Below are 17,240 nucleotides of genomic sequence, written 5' to 3' on the forward strand. Positions count from 1 at the left end.
ACTTTTCAGTCTGAATCATGCATTTAATATTAACTATTGTTAATTCTTTATCCTATTTCAGCATTTCAGCACTAACACAAATGAAAAAAATTTAGATCCCTATGTCATACTACATATACTTATGAATTGAAGCTGAAAAATAAACTTTAAAATAAATATGTATAGATACATGTTCATACATAAATATTTTTGTTCATCCTTTGTACTCAAAAAAGGATCAATGACATCATGATTTGGGAACAAGGTATAGGGTGTTCAACTGTGGCAAATCAGTCTAATATAAGCTCGAAAGGCTCTACTTAAGGTAAAACTAAATCTGTTTGAACACTTGGGTTGAAGTCTTTAGATTTGCATATCTTAAGTTTTCTTTGTAATACTACAATTGTTCATTGCTCATAAAGCACAGCACTTTCTTGGATGGAGGCACATCACGCTGTAAAGTCCTGTACCAATGTCTCATATCTTGCAATCAACACTAAAGTTCTTCAAAGAAATAATTGAGAATGTTCTTGTACTCATTCTTCTGACCTCCACGTGAAAGATTGCTTTCTGCTAATTCTCCACAAAATAGTCTTTTAGGTAAAATTATGTTTGGCATTCAGACTTCACAGCCAGCCCATCAAAGCTTCAATGTCTATAGAAGAGCATGAATGCTTGGCAGTTCAGATGGAGAGAGGACTTAGTGTTTGGTACCTCATATTGCCGAGTAACTTTCAGTATCTTCCTAAGACAATTCAAATGGAAGCAATTTTCTAGCATGGTGCTGGCAGATTGTCCAGGCTTCATAGGTAACATTGAAGTCAAGGACTCTGCAGACCTTCAGTTTGGTATGCAGCCTGATACTCCTTCTCTCCCACATAGTCTTTCATAACCTCTCAAACAATGGCCTAGCTCTGGTAATGCAGAAATCCAGGACATATAAATATACATGATATATAAATATTACATATAATATAAATATTCACATTAATTTCTTACAACGCAATCTTATTTTCTGCATGTATAATAAATAACAAATAGTTTTATATCATGTTCATTTACAAATGTCTTTCTTCTCCCCTACCCAGTAAGTCTTCCCCTGTAAAAGAATTAAAATGATACAAACAAACAAAAAACCAAACCCAACATTTCTACAAAATCAATCAACATAAAAACTACGTGTGAGCATGCATTCAGTTCACACCCAAAGTTCACACCTCTATCTCTCCAAGGACAAAAGTTGTATTTTCTCATCTCTTCCCCAAGCTAACTTTAATTATAACTATACAGTATCAAATTTCATTTAATTTTTTCTGCTTTTATTGTTGTACTCACAGTAAATATCATTTCTGCTTACTTTTTTCTGCAGCAGTTCTTAAGTCTTTCCATGTTCACTTACTTTTTCCATTCTTCATTTCTTATGGTGTAATAATAATAATAAAAATATATAAGATGTAAATATATAATATATTCTTATACTTAATACATACTTACACTTACATACTTATACACACACACACATATATATGTATTACATGGCAAAGTACTGTACCATAAGAAGTTAGGAATATGAAGAATTCAATGGATGTGGGAAAAACATAAACTGATGCAAAAACAGGAAAATAACAGGAGTGACTATAACAATATAAGCAAAAAATAAAAAATTAAATTAAATTAGATATCACATAGTTTTAACAATTAAAGTTAGCCTAGAAAAGATATGACAACATACATCCATTTCCCTTCCTTGGAGAGGTAAGGAAATATAGATGTGAAATCTAATGTGCTGACAAATATAGTTGATGTATTAATCAATTTTGTGAAAATGTTTTTGTTTTTACAATTCTGTTACAATGGAAGGATTACTGGGTACAGGAGGAGAGATGTACTTGTAAATGAACGTGCTATAAAACAAAAGATTATAAATAAAAATAAGCTTAAAGATTATCTTTTAAAAAGTGGGAGAAAATGGAATGTGCTGACATCAAGAATAAAAGGAATATTAATAACAAGACATACTCTTGTTACATTAAAATAAAATTCTATATGACATAAAAATGTAGATTGTAGAAAATATTTAATAACTATGATAAATGAAACATTTCCATTTAAAATGTAAGAAATTGTTAAAATTTTACAAAAACAACTCCCAGTCCTTAATGAATAATCAAAGGATACATACAATTTTCAAAGAAATGCAAACTGCTGAAAATTATTTGAAAAAATATTTTATCTCAATAACAATAAAGATGTTAAGTTAAAACAACTATGAAGTGCCCCTTATGCTCAAATTAACAAAAGCAATTCAAAACAATGAAATTAAATGTCAGGAATATAAACAAGTGAGCTGATTCCTTAATGGGGGAATTGTTCATTTTTAGTAAACTCTTTTAAGAAGCAATCAGGCTGTAAAAGCTTAAAAAATAAGAAATCTTTTGACTTAGTAATCACATTGTTGGGAATCCCCTTAAAAGTGTTACTTAAGAAAAAAAAAAAAGATGAACTGCATCAATAAAACATTTTTTAAACAACAACAAAAAAAAAACATTAGTTGTAAATTGCATAAAATTGGAAGTGGCCTAATTGTCTAACAAGAGGAGAATAGTTAAATTAACTTCAGTACATTAATGTAATAAAAAGCTATAAAGCAATTAAGCTTGACAAAAAAGCAGAATATTTTAAAAGTGAAAAGATGTTTCTACAGCAAGTGGAAAAAATGTACCATATGAGAGAAAAATAAAACAGGATAAAGAATTCTGATACAGCTTAAAGAAGTACCTGAAATATAACATTTTGTGCTGAAATTAATTTACTTAAATGCAAATAACTACAGTACAAGCTTAATTAACTATGATATTTAATATTAAATTCATGGTAATAATTCACTTTTTTTTTTTAAACTTAAAAGTACTAACTATAAAAGAAGGGCAACCATTTACTTCTCTACTAACTATAAGGAAAAGAACTCCCCATTTATTAAAATGCCATGCTGATTAACAGCAATGGCTAGACAAAGTGTAGCTAAAAAGTAATGAGAGATCTTACTAAAACATCAGCACTTATAAATGAGTGCTATCATTCCAAGAAGGTACCAAGGGAGGCTATATACTGCACTCCAACAACACTGCCCTACTCAAAATATTTTTGATACCATCTTCAAAGTTACATAAGAAAACATATAATCTAATTAGAATTGAACTAAGTTAGAAGACTTTGGTTCCTATCAGCTGAATTTAAACATGTCATTTTTTCTTCCTAGGCCTTAGTTTGTTCATCTGTAAAATGAAGATGGATCAAATGATCTTCAAGGTCCTTTCCAGATTTGTCATTCTATGAATCTATAAAATAAATTACCTTATAATTAAATAATTTACCTCTTATTCCAAAATAAGATACCTTAAGTCATATCTTTTGGGTTTTGTTTTTGTTTTAATAAAAATGATACTGTCACCTCAATTACCAGTTAGTTTCAAATGATTTCAGGTTGTTTGCAAAAATCAAATCCATCTTTAAAGAACAAAAAATGAATAACCATTAGAAGATATTCAAAAGAATGTGACTGATTTTGATAGATAAGAGCTCCAAAAAATTTTTGAGTTAAGGAAACAATGCCAGAATAACTAACTTCCCCAAATATGTTCAATGAAAGAGATGCTTTTTTTGTATATACGAGTTCAGACATGATTTAAAAAAAAAAAATCACACTATTTCTACCACTACTTGCTTAAATGAGCAAATTAGCTAATCTTTCTGTATCTTAGTCTCCACACCTATGAAATAAGGGAAGCTAAACAAGAAAAAAAATATTCATGAACCAATTAGCAATACATTTTTTTTCCTTTTCAAGAGTTTGACGGTTTGAGTCAATTACTGTCATTTTTATTTTCACACCTGGCTTAACTCCAAGAAAATTATTATGTCCTATTTGGGTATCATATATTTGAGTACAATAACTCAAGCATTATTAATTCCTAAAAACAGAAAGATAATGAAATGTTCTTAATTAGTGCTACACAAAGTACCTGAAACTGAATATATTATTGCTAATTATACTATTTATTTCAAAAAAACTGAAGTGAGCCAATCAGTCACAAGTTACTAAATAACTAAAAAGAAAATCTTAAATAAAAAGTTAAGCTATTAGTTCTGCCACTTAACACACCCATTACTAAATATGGCAAAACATACTATCTTTTCTACAGGAATCTGTGACCTCCTTTAAACAACTTTAAACAACTGAAAAAGATTTGCAAATGAAAGGGTACATTCTCAATATTATGATCCAGTCTTTTGAGTGAACCTCAGGTCTTTTCCAGCTCTAAAGCTCCATAGTGTCTAATTATCTAATTAGCCTACTCACCTAGCAAAAATTAATCAACCAGATGAAATTACTAGCAAAATATTTATTAATTATTCAGTCTGTCTTGTGATCTGTATAGCTTTTTGCAAGTCTCTTAAGCTCCATGGGCCTTACTTTCTTCATATGTAAAAATCAGGGGTTAAATCAAATAATCTATCTCTAAGATGCCATCTAGCTTAAATTCTATGAACTTCTAGATACTTCCAGGGATGAAGTTAACAAGGTGTAGCCCATTCCACTTTTTGTACAGCTCAATTAAATTCATTTGTTTTTGTTTGGTTCTGCACACATATATTGTATCTAGGATATACTGCAACCCATTCAACATGTAAAGGACTCTTGCCATCTGGGGGAAGGGATGAAGGGAGGGAGGGGAAAAATCGGAACAGAAGTGAATGCAAGGGATAATGCTGTAAAAAATTACCCTGGCATGCGTTCTATCAATAAAAAGTTATTTTAAAAAAATTCAGTTTTTTTTTTAAAGGAATGAACAGTGCCCATATATGCAAAACACTGAGCTAATATGGTACAATTAATATTTTTAAGTTCATGATTTAATGAGTGGAGTGAATTACACAAACTAAAATACTTATGATTAAAGAATGAACATAATAAAGAATAAAGGAAGAGGTCTAGGTAAAATAGCCTAAGAAATTTGGGATAAGAATTCAATTTGAGCTGATGTGGAGATCTGTAAGACAACTCTAAATAAGCAGCATCTAAGTTGGGTTTTAAAGAAAGGAAAAGACCAGAGAAGTAAGAATGAAAAGGGACTGGGGATGAGAAAAGTCCATTTCATGTATGAGGAACTACATGAACACAGAACTAATAGTTTGATTAAAATAAAGAATTGGAACTATACAATGAATGGCCTAGAATACTAGGATAAGAACTACCAAACAGAATATCAAAACAAAAGCTGTCAATAAAAATTATTTTTAATATTCTGTCCTATAACATTGCTATATAAAATTATAAATAACATTTAACTTTAGCCTATAATAACACAACATATTTTCCTCATTGTAACTAGAAAATATGTCTGAGTGTACAGCAAGGTAATGCGGTCTGTCACTGACACAGAGTGGCTGTGTCATTTAAACCTCTCAAGTGTCAAGCAACTCTTTAAAAGACTATAAATTATAAAGGAGGTGCTTACTTGTACTAGTAGAGAGAATTTCTTCACTAGCTCAATGAAATCACAGGTCCAGTTTCTCTTCTTGTCTAATGAGTGTACAAATAAGGCATTATGCATTTTATATAAAGAATGTCACAATTCTTCTGTATCTTCTTGAATTGTATCAGGGTAAATATATTTACTAAACCAAGTAACTTAAGATAAATAAAATTTTATTCATGTTTTTTGACAAAACTGTTTAGTCACTGGTTTTTGAAAAATAGCCAGTATTTAAAATAGATTTTTATTTAGCCTGCAAATCTAATAAAATGAGCATTTCTTCTGAACTTTAATTCAATTTATAATCTACATATAAACCTTATTTTACCAAACAATTTTAAAACATTATCTTCAAATTTTAATAGTTTAGTTAATTACTAACTAACTAACTAAAATTAGTTGTTTTCTCTGGCTTTTTAGAAATTTTTATTTATTTATTTAGATAGGACATTAGGTCAATCCACAAATCTCTTCCCCCATGCTGAAAAAATTAAAAATATGTTGTACAACACTGGGAATACAGAACATAAAAAGAAAACTTAAAATTATGGTGCCTCGGCACCTGAGACTAGGAAACTAATAGCAAGTGAAAGATGAAAAAAGATAAAAGATATACTAAGAAGAGGAAAAAATGGGAGAGGAAAAACAAAACAGACATACTCCAAATTCTTAAAACTTTTCACAAACCTTAAATAAAATGAACCAAATATTCTGGCTGTGGAACATACTTTTCAACATGAACAAATTAAGTTTAAATTAGAATAATTTCACAGCTCATTATTACAAAAGGTGGTGGTGGGTGTTCAGCAGTACCTGCAAATAAAAGTGATTTATCCAATGTCACAGAGCTGAGGAGTATTTGAGGCTGAATTTCAATTCTGGTCTTCCTGACTTGAGACCCAAAAGTCCATCCATTAAGCTACCTAGTTGCCTCCACAAGATCTAAGCAAAAAACAATTCTAAAAAAGCACTTAGGTAAATTAATGAATGAAAAGTGAATAATGACTACTAAAAACAGGGAGAGTCTTAACTTCTAAGATTGACATCAGGAAAGTAAAAATGATAATAATAATTCCTTGAAACTGCTGTTAAATACGGATCTAGATGGAATATGGCCCAATGTAGCAAGTTCTTTGTGGCCCTGTTGGTGACAGGAAGCAAAGGAATACACAATATAAAGTTAGCAAAATGGAGGGAAGACCAAGGGTACAGATGATCTACCACATAAATCAGGTTTTCTTGACCTGAGGTCAGTGAATTAAAAAAAAAAACTTTTTTGATAACTATAATTCTTTAAAAATACCTTGCTTTATAATCTTATGTATTTTCTTTTATGCATTTAAAAAAATTATTCCGAGTCCAAAAGCTTAATCATATAGCATAAAAGTTCATAAAACAAAAATGGTCTACATATTCACTTCCAGAATAAATAAAAATCTACAAATACTCCTTCAAAATGTGAAAGAAAAGACTTGGTTTGGAAAAACTTGACACACCATTAAAATTGCAATTCTCCAATATGCTATACAGAACTTCTATCTTAATACTTCTCCCCACCACCTACTCCTCTATTTCATATGCATTCATAATTATCTATACTACTGTATGTAAGGAAAGGCAACATAGATTCCATAAGGCACTTAACATTTGTTCTCTAAACAATAAAAAATATTGCCTTACAACTTATGCTACATTTAAACCTATTGCAAGGCACTATTCCAGGTGCTAGAAATACAGACAAAAACAAACAGATCCCACTTTCAAGGAGCTTGAATGTGCACAATGTGCACACACATACAAACACACAATTTAATTTTGTTTTAATTATTTTCTATTGTGAACAAACACAAATAAAACAGGCATTTTTATATCATAAATTTTTTGTTTACATTTTTTTGGGGGCTACATTATCCCTTCCTCCTCAAACTGGGAAATAAAAATACCCCCTCAAAAAAACAAAGATCTTATAATAATAAACATATTCGAATAATAAGGCAAAAACAAATTCCCACAATAGCCATATCCAAATCTTATTCCGCAGCCCATTACTTTTCTGTAAGTAATGAGTAGCATCCTTCATCATCAGTTTTCTTGTTGACTAATGCACTGATTAGAGCTACATTGGAAAGCAGATCGAAGGTGGCAGTGGTCAAAAGAAACCAGACTCTGACAAGAGGGAAAAAGTTAAGAAATAGAAAAGAGTAAGAATAGGATGAAGGGAAATATACAATATATAATAATTACTATGAGTTTAATTTGGAGAACCTGCCAAAGAGGACAGCAATCCTCTTTAGTTTATAAATCAGAATCTAACATATTGTTTATAAGAAACACACTTGAAGCAGAAAGATACACAAAGAATTAAAATAAAAGGCTGGAGCAAAATCCATTTTGCTTAAGTAAAAGCAAAAATAAACCTAGATAAAAGATAAACAGGGAAGTTACCTTTTGCTAAAATATTTAATATAATTATTAATATCAATACTGAACACACACACACACACATATCCCCAAATGGAATGACATCTAAATTCTTAAAAGGAAAAATTAGATGAATTATAAGAAAAAATAGGAGTAATATAATAGTAAGGGACTTCAATTTATTCTTCTCAGATCATATAGATCTAACCATATGAAAGAAGTTAAGGAGAGGAACAGAATTTTAGAAAAATTAAATATGATACATCTTTGGGGAATAATGAGTGGGTGCTGAAAGGAGTATAGCTATTTTTTGTCTGCACATGGCATCTTCACAAAAAATTTAATATGGCATAAATCTCTCACAAATAAATGTATAAAAGCAACTAATGGCTAAGTGGTCTGAAGTCAGGAAGAGCTAACTGCTCTGTAGTCATTTTACCTCTGTCTTAATCCACTGAAAAAGAAAATGGGAATCCACTCCAATATTTGTGCCAAGAAAACACTATGTACAGCATTAATGTGCTGTGGTTCATAGGAATGTGAAGAGTCGAACCTGACTGAACAACAGAAATATTAAATGGATCTTTTACTAACCATAACGTACATCCTCCCTCCCCCCCCCAAAAAAAAAACAAAACATTACATCCATTAACCTTTGAAACACAGGATGAAAATTAATTGGAAACTAAATAATTTTAATCCTAAAGACTGAGTTTTCAAAGAATAAATTATAGAAACAAAGTTGAAAAAAATGAAAAAACATACCAACATTTGTGGGATGCTGCTAAAACAGTCCTTAATATGAAAATATTCCTATTACTAAATGTTTATATCAATAAAATAAAGAGATCAAAAGGTTGAATATACAACTAAAAAAAACAAAACAAAACAAAACCCTAGAAAACCAACAAATTAAAAATTCAATACCAAAACAGAAATCCTGAAAAATCAAAGGACAGACTAAAAAAACTGAAAGTAAACAAATATTAAACTAAAACATGAAAGCAGAAAGAGGGAAAAAAGATTAATAAGCTATTGATTAATTTGATTTTTAAAAAGAAAATGAAATTACTAATATCAAAAATAAGAAAGGTAAATTCACAACCAATGAAGAAGTAATAAAAGCAACTAAGAATTATTTTGCCCAACTATCATTAAAATGGACAATCTAAATAAAATGAATGAATATTTACAAAAATATAAATTGTTAAGTGAATAGGAAATAGAATACTTAAATAACTGTGTGGTAGAAAATGAAACAAATAATGGATGAACTCCTTAAGAAAAAAAATCCAGTATCAGATGAATTTACAAGCAAATTCCTACCAAACATAGAAACAAAAAAATATTACACAAACTTTTAAAAATTAGGTAAAGAAGGGCAGCTAGATGGCACAGTGGGATAGAACACCAGTCTTGAAGTCAAGAGGACCTGAGTTCAAATCTGACCTCAGATACTTAACACTTCCTTGCTGTGTGACCCTGGGCAAGTCACTTAAAAAAAAGTCACCTCAGCCAAAAAAAAAAAAAAAAAAAACCTAGGTAAAGAAGTCCTACCAAATTCCTCTATGACGAAATATAAAGTTGATACCTAAAATCAGAGAGTCAAAACAGAGAAAAACAATAAACTCCCAAATCTATATTAATTAAATATTTGAAATTTTTAAAAATACTAGCAAGATGATGACAGCAATATGTCAGAAAAACCAAACTCTATGACCAGGCTAGCATTATTTTAAGAATGCAGAGCTGATCTGATATTAGGAAAACTATAAGCATAATTAATCATAATAACAAGAAAAATTATAGGAATAAAAGGAGCTTTTGTAAAAATGATAAGCAGTATCTATCTAAAACAAAAAGTAATGGTGAATAAGTTAGAAGTCTTTCTAATAAGAAAGGGGTGAAACATTGCTATCATTCAATGCTGTACTAAAAATGTTAGCTATAGCAATAAGATGAAGAAATCAAAGGAATTAGAATAAGCAGCGAGAAAATAAAACTATCACTATTTGCAGAAGATGTACAGATGGTATACTTAGAAAATTCTAGAAAATCAATAAAAAAACTAGTTGAACCAGTTAACAACTTCAGCAAAGTTACAGGATGTAAAATAAACCCATATAAATCATCAGCATTTCTATATATTGCCAACAAAGTCTAGCAGGAAGAGACAGGAAGAGAAAGTTAAAATAACTAAAGACAGTATAAAACACTTGGGAGTCTATGTGCCAAGATACACAAAGGAACTATATAAATACAATTATGAAAGTCTTCATACAAATAAAGACAACTAAATAAAAGGAAAAATATTAACTATTCAAAAGTAAGCCAACAAATTTTTATATTTTATATACAATAAAAATGACTACTACTGAAATTTATTTATTCAGTGCTATGCTTACTAAAAAAAATATTTTATAGAGCCAGAAAAAAAAAAAATAAAGTTCATCTGGAGGAATGAAAATTATCACAGGAATGAAAGGGAAAAAAGAAGGAAGGAAAAGGACCCAGCCGTACCATATCTCAAATTATGTAACAGCCTGCAATTATCAAAACAATTTGGTACTGAGTAAGAAATAAAGAGATAAATCAGTGGAGCAGAACAGGTATATAATATACAGAAGCCAATAAATACAGAAACCTAAGTTTCTTGGATAAATTCCAAGATCTCCACTCCTGGAACAAATAACTATTTGACAAAAACTGCTTGGGAATATTGGAAAGCAATCTCACAAAAACTAGATATGGAACAACATCTCACACTGTTTACCAAGATAATCTCAAAATGGGTACATGATGTAGTTATAAATAGTGACATTATAAAACAATTAATGAAGCATGGAAGAAATTACCTGTTAGATCTATGGATGGGGAAGAATTCATGACCAAGGAAGAAATAAGAGCTTCATGAGATGGATGATTTTGATAATAATGGGTAATTCTGATTACACAAAATTTAAAAATTCTGCGCAAACAAAATCAACCTAGCTAACATCAGAAAAGGAGAAAAAATTTTTGCCACAAGTTTCTCTGAGAAAGATCTCATTTCTATGATAGAGAAATGAGTCAAATTTACCAGACCAGTTATCCTCCAATTGATAAATGGTCAAAAGATATGAAAAGACAGTTTTTAGAGGAAAAAATCCAAACTATTAATAGCCATATGAAAATACAATCTAAATCACTAAATTAGAGAAATATAAATTAGAAACACCCATCAGACTGGCTAAGCTGACAAAAAAAAGAAAATGACAAATGGTGAAATTGTGGGAAAAGAGTTATACTAATGCACAGTTGGTGGAGTTGTAAACTAGTCTAACCTTTCTGCAAAGCACTTTGGAACTATACCCAAAAAGCTATTAAACCACGCATACACAATACTGATACTAAATCTGAGCCTATTCCAAAAAATTCAAGGAAAGAGGAAAAGGATTCATATACACAAAGATAATTAAAGCTGCTCTTTTTGTGGTGGCAAAATACTGGAAACTGAGGAGATGCCAATTCAAATGGCAAATGACTGAACAAATTATGGTATATGAATATAATATAATACATTGCACTATAAGAATTATGAAGATGGTTTCTCTAAAACCTAGGAAGACTCATATAAACAAAGTGAAATGGACAGAAGCAAGAGGACAGTTTAAACAGTAATAGCAATATTGTAAAGGAAATCAACTTTGAAAGACTTAGCAACTTGATAACACAACTTGATTTAGAGTTTTTCCTCTAAAAACTGTCCACTAAAAAGGACTCATGATAAAATATGCTGTCCACTTACTGAGAGAAAGTTAATGGCCTCAAAGTGTAGAATATAGCATATTTTCTTCTTTCTTTCTTTCTTTTTTTTTTGGACATGGCTAATAGGAATTTGTTTTACATGATTAGTGCAGGAATTTGTTTTATGTGACAATACATATTTGTAATAGATTTTGTTTTTCTTGCCTTCTTGCCCCCCTAGAAAGGAGAGAATATGAAACTTAAAATAAAATAAAAAATTTTAAATATCATTTTATTGTCTGAAAACCTAACCAAAAAATGATCCTCTTTATTATATTTCAAAACATGTTAAAACTGCTCTTAGAAACTGAAGAAAAGTAGAAACTCAAAGAATCTACAAGTTGTGAAAGAACACCCAACCATCCTTGCCCAGATTCCCCACATGAAACTCACAGAAAAAAAAAAAAAATTAAAGAAAGAAAGAAAAGGGCAGCTAGGTGGTGCAGTGGATAGAGCATCAGCCCTGAAGTCAGGAGGACCCCAGTTCAAATCTGGTCTCATACTCTTACTTCTCATACACTTACTTCCTAGCTATGTGACCTTGGGCTAAGAGTTACTTAACCTCAATTGCCTCAGCAAAAAACAAAACAAAACAAAAGAAAACAAAAAAGATAAATACGAACTCCCATGAACATTAGAACCAAAACTCAAGACTTCCATATTAGAAAGCAGCCAGAAAAGGAGAAACTCAAGTGCTAAAGAGTCACAATCAGAATTATACATGGTGTAGTAGCCTTCACCATTAAGTAGTCTAAAATAAAATATTGTAAAAAGTAAAAAAGCAAGAATAATTTGCCCAACAAAAATTGAATATAATTATAACATAAGAAAAAATAGACTTTTTAAATGAAAGATTTCCAAACATTCCTGATGAAATGATCAGAACTAAATAGAAAGTTGGAAATACAAACACAGGAGAAACTTAACGGAAACATGAATGAACAATCATAGGGGATCAGAAAGAAATAAAATGATTACAATATCAAATTGGGAGAAGAGACATGTATCCCTTCAGAATTCTATCTTCACAACAGGTCACAAAAGGAGTCTAATTAGACATACAGCTAAGAAGTAGTTTTGTTCTGATGACCTCAAAAGAATGGAAAAGGAAAGGAAGAACAATACATGGAGGTCAGGGAGAGAGGAGAGAGGAAGGATGGGAGAAAATTATTTCACATAAGGGTGCAAAAGTAGAAGTCTAAAACCAACAAGAAGGTAGGATAGGAATGAGCAGATAACACTCAAACCTCAGACTGATCAAAAGTGGAAAGAATACACACACAATTGGATATAAAAATATATTTCACTTAACAAGAAAACAGAAAAGGAAGAAGAAAAAGGGCAGATTAAAGGAAGAAAAATGAATTTTTACAGGGGAATGGAAAAATAAAGAAAAGGAAACATTTCAGAGAATATAATGATGGAAATACAGAATCAAAAACTATGGATGAGAATGGGCTGAATTTATTCATAATACAGAAGAGGAAAGCATACTACAACAGTATGTTGTTTAATTGGGGGAAAAAAATTGAAACAGAAAAATTCACAGAGTTAAAGTAAGGTACCAGAGCAAAATCTACTATGCTTCAGCTAAAGTAAAAATGAAAAACCAAGGCAGAGCCTGCTGGCAACCACCCACATTATGGGGAGAGATTAAAACTGATCCAGCAGAGAAGACTAAGAAGAAATCAGGAAGGCTGGAGTGAGTATCTAGGAAGAAGTGATCAACAGAGGGAAGATGTGATCAACAGAGAGCTGCAGAAATATTAAGGAATTTGAAGACTGAAAAAAAAAAAAAAAGCCACTGGATTTAATAATTAAGAGTTCACAGATAACCTTACAGACAGAACAATTTTAGCTTAGTGTTGCAGCAGGAAACAGGATTTTTGAAAGGATTTGTGATTGAGAAGCACAGGAAATGGAACGATTATGATACTCTGTCATGAAGAGTAAAAGACAAGAGCCTGAGAGTATGGCAGTGCCATTCAAGACTTTTTAAGAACGAGGTAACCATGAATACATTTGCAGATATGAAAAAATAACTATAAATGATGAGAGATAAGATAGGATCAAGAATAGATGACAGCGAATGGCCTTGGAAAGACTCTTAGGGAAAAGAATAAAGGAGACAGGATGAAGTAGATTAGAGGAAGTTCAAGAGAGCTAGCATCTGTTTTCTTAGTATAAAGTTCCTTAGGAAAAGAAGAAAGTAAAAATACATTAAAAAGATGACCGGATTTGAAATCAGAGAATCTGGGTTCAAATCCTAACTATGCTATTTACAACCTGTATGATAGGGACAAGTCACTTAACATCTTTGGGTCTCAGTTTCTTCATCTGTAAAATAAGATGCTTAGATTAGATGACTTCTCAATTCTCTTTCATTTCTAAACTTTAGGGTTTCCTGAAAAACACAATAGTAGACACAGTAGGAATGAATCAAGAAAGAATAAAAAGTTTTCAAGTCCTGCAGCAAGAAGGAAATTGGGAGGAGGGAAGAGGAGAAGGAATGACTATTGTGCCAAGTACTTTACAAATATTATCTCATTTGATCTTGACAATCCTATAAGGTAGATGCTATTATTTTACCTCATTTTACAATTTAAAAAAAGTGAGGCAGAGATTAAGTGTCCAAGGTTAGAACTGAACTAGTTTCCTTTTCCAGATCCCTTCTATCTTTTCACCACCTAACTATCTGTAAGGTGGCTTACCTGAGATTAGAAAACATGAATCTGTAAATGCAACTGGTCACACAGTGGTGACACTCCCACTTTCTAGCTGTGTTTCTGAACAGAAATGAGAAAGGTAGATAGTAGGGATGATCTAAGGTTTTGAGAACTGTCAAGAAAGAGATGGTGGTAGACCAAAAGAAAGGACTTTTAAATCTTTATAATCTAATTCCTTCTAACCTTTCCTATACCTTGTTTTCCCTCCCTATATTCTATAGTCCAGTTAATACTGGCCTATTTGCCATTTCTCTTATTTTCGGATTTTTTTATATTTTCAATGGCTTTCCCCATGCCTGGAATGTGTTTACTTCTCATCTCTAATTCTTAAGCTTCCTTCAAGTTTCAGCTAACAATCCAACTCCTACAAGTCATTCCTGACAATGTGGATCACAACATAGTATTTTCACCTTTTTTGTTTTTTCACTTTTTTCCTCTCATTTTTTTTCTTTTTTGATCTGATTTTTCTTGTGCAAACATTATAAAAGTGGAAATATGTATAGAAGAATTGCACATATTTAACATATATTGGATTACTTGCAGCTAGGGGAAGGGGAGAAGGGTGGGAGAAAAATTTAGAACACAAGATTTTGCAAGGGGATGTTTAAAATTATCTTTGCGGCCTGGAGAGACTTAATACAAACTGATGCTGAGTAAAATGAGCAGGACCAGGAGATCATTATATACTTCAACAACAATACTATACGATGATCAATTCTGATGGATGTGGCCCTCTTCAACAATGAGATGAACCAAATCAGTTCCATTTATTCAGTAATGAAGAGAATCAGCTACACCCAGCAAAAGAAATGAGTGTGAACCACAAACAGCATTTCCACTACTCCTGTTTTTGTCTGCTTGTATTTTTGATTTCCTTCTCCGGTTAATTTTACCTTATTTTTAAGTCTGATTTTTCTTGTGCAGCAAAATAACTGTATGGATATGTATACATATATTGTATTTAACATATACTTTAACATATTTAACATGTATTGATCTACCTGCCATCTAGGGGAAGGGATGGGGGGAAGGACAGGAAAAGTTGGTTATGTAAGGATCAATGCTGAAATATTACTCATGCATATATCTTGTAAATAAAAAGCTATAATAAGAAAAAAGAAAATTATCTTTGCATGTGTTTTGAAAATTTTTTTTTAATTATTGGCTTTTTTTAAGTCTTTTCCTGGTCACTAATTTCTTCTGAGATATCTCTAATTTGCCACTGTTATCTCACATGAACACAGGTGTTTGCATGTTATTTCCTCCATGTCTCTCTAGCACACTGACTAGTATATAATAAGGGCTTAATAAATGTTTGTTGACTTTTGACTAAAAGGAAGTCATAGGTGGATGACAGAGCATATAGTTAAACATGTTGCTCCACTACAAAGACATGATTGAACAAAGGAAAGGCAAGTAAACCGAAAAGGGGCAAAGAGTAGGAAGAGATAGAAGTAGAGGTTAGTAAGAATAAAGAGGTTTAAGAGGGAAACAGTAGGAGATAGGACAGGAAATTATAACCCCAAACATGATAATACCTTTAATACTAACAAATAGCAAGCAAAATAACAAAGTATTTTCCAAGAAATACCAATACCCCTCATAAATTTTATTTAAATATAAACTGCAAAAAATAATCCAATAGAAAGTGGGAAGCTATCACCAGCCTCCCAAAAATCTACCAATAACTTCTGATTCAGGTTAAAGGTTTTGACCAAAACCCAAGATTTAACACTAATTTCCTAAATTAATTTTACAATAATAAAATTGAAGATAATCATTGTCTTCATAACCCTTTACTCAACAATACCAACTGATGCATTTAGGAAAGCTCTATCATTTGCTCTTGTTTGCCTTATGACTACTAAGAATCTCAGGAAATAGCACAAAAATCGCCCTCCCTCAACAACATCCCCAAAGTCAAAGAACCCAAGGTAGCTTAAAAATTTTTTTCTAAGCCTGCTTTAAATGATCCATGATCCTGTCCGACCCCCACCCACCTGCTAATACTGAAACAAAAAGTCTTTGAAACTTTGAAAATTTGAGGAGCAATTAAATGAAATGAGCAGAACCAGGCGATCATTATATAGGACAACAGCAAGATTATACAATGATCAATTCTGATGGACATGGCTCTCTTCAACAATGAGATGATTCATGGCAGTTCCAAGTCTTGTGATGAAGAGAATCATCTGTACCCAGAGAGAGGACTACAGAACTTGAATGTGGATCACAACATACTATTTTCACTCTTTTTGTTGTTTGTTTGCTTTTGTTTTCTCTCATTTTTTTTTTCTTTTTGATCTGATTTTTCTTTTGCAGCATGATAATTGTGGGAATATATATAGAAGAATTTCACATGTTTAATATACATTGGATTACTTTCTGTTGAAGGGGTGGGGGAAAGGGAGAAAAAAAATTTAGAATACAAGGTTTTGCAAGAGTGAATGTTTAAAATTATACATGCATATATTTTGAAAATTAAAAAACTTTAGTTAAAAGAAAAAAAAAGAAAATTTAGAAGCATTTAATAAAACGGGGGGAAAAACAGGATAGATATTTCCTCATTATTTTGCAACCCAATATAAAGAATTTCACAATTTATTAAGGAACAAATCATAAATCACATAAAAAGTGATGAGAAAAGGGACAGCTAGATGGCACAGTGGATAGGAGCACCAGCTCTTAAGTCAAGAGGATCTGAGTTCAAATCTGCCCTCAGAACACTTACTAGCTGTGTGACCCTGGGCAAGTCACTTAACCCTAATTGCCTGGCGGGGGGAGGGGGGTG

At 31.4% G+C, this 17,240-nt stretch overlaps 1 protein-coding gene across 5 annotated transcripts in view; it reads right to left on the reverse strand.

The window, feature by feature from the left end:
• The window catches only part of WDR20 (WD repeat domain 20), an 85,152-nt gene that overhangs the window by 60,772 nt on the left and 7,140 nt on the right, over positions 1 to 17,240 (reverse strand). Inside the window, exon 1 of one of the 5 annotated variants that reach the window (XM_051978340.1) lies at positions 5,499 to 5,555. The exons of the other annotated variants lie outside the window; for them this stretch is intronic. The gene's annotated coding sequence lies outside the window, so the exon portion shown is untranslated. Of the gene's footprint in view, positions 1 to 5,498; positions 5,556 to 17,240 lie in introns of those variants that run through there. 5 annotated transcript variants of the gene reach the window in all.

This window comes from Antechinus flavipes, chromosome 2 (assembly GCF_016432865.1).
Source record: "Antechinus flavipes isolate AdamAnt ecotype Samford, QLD, Australia chromosome 2, AdamAnt_v2, whole genome shotgun sequence".
In the NCBI taxonomy this organism is placed as follows: Eukaryota; Metazoa; Chordata; class Mammalia; order Dasyuromorphia; family Dasyuridae; genus Antechinus; species Antechinus flavipes.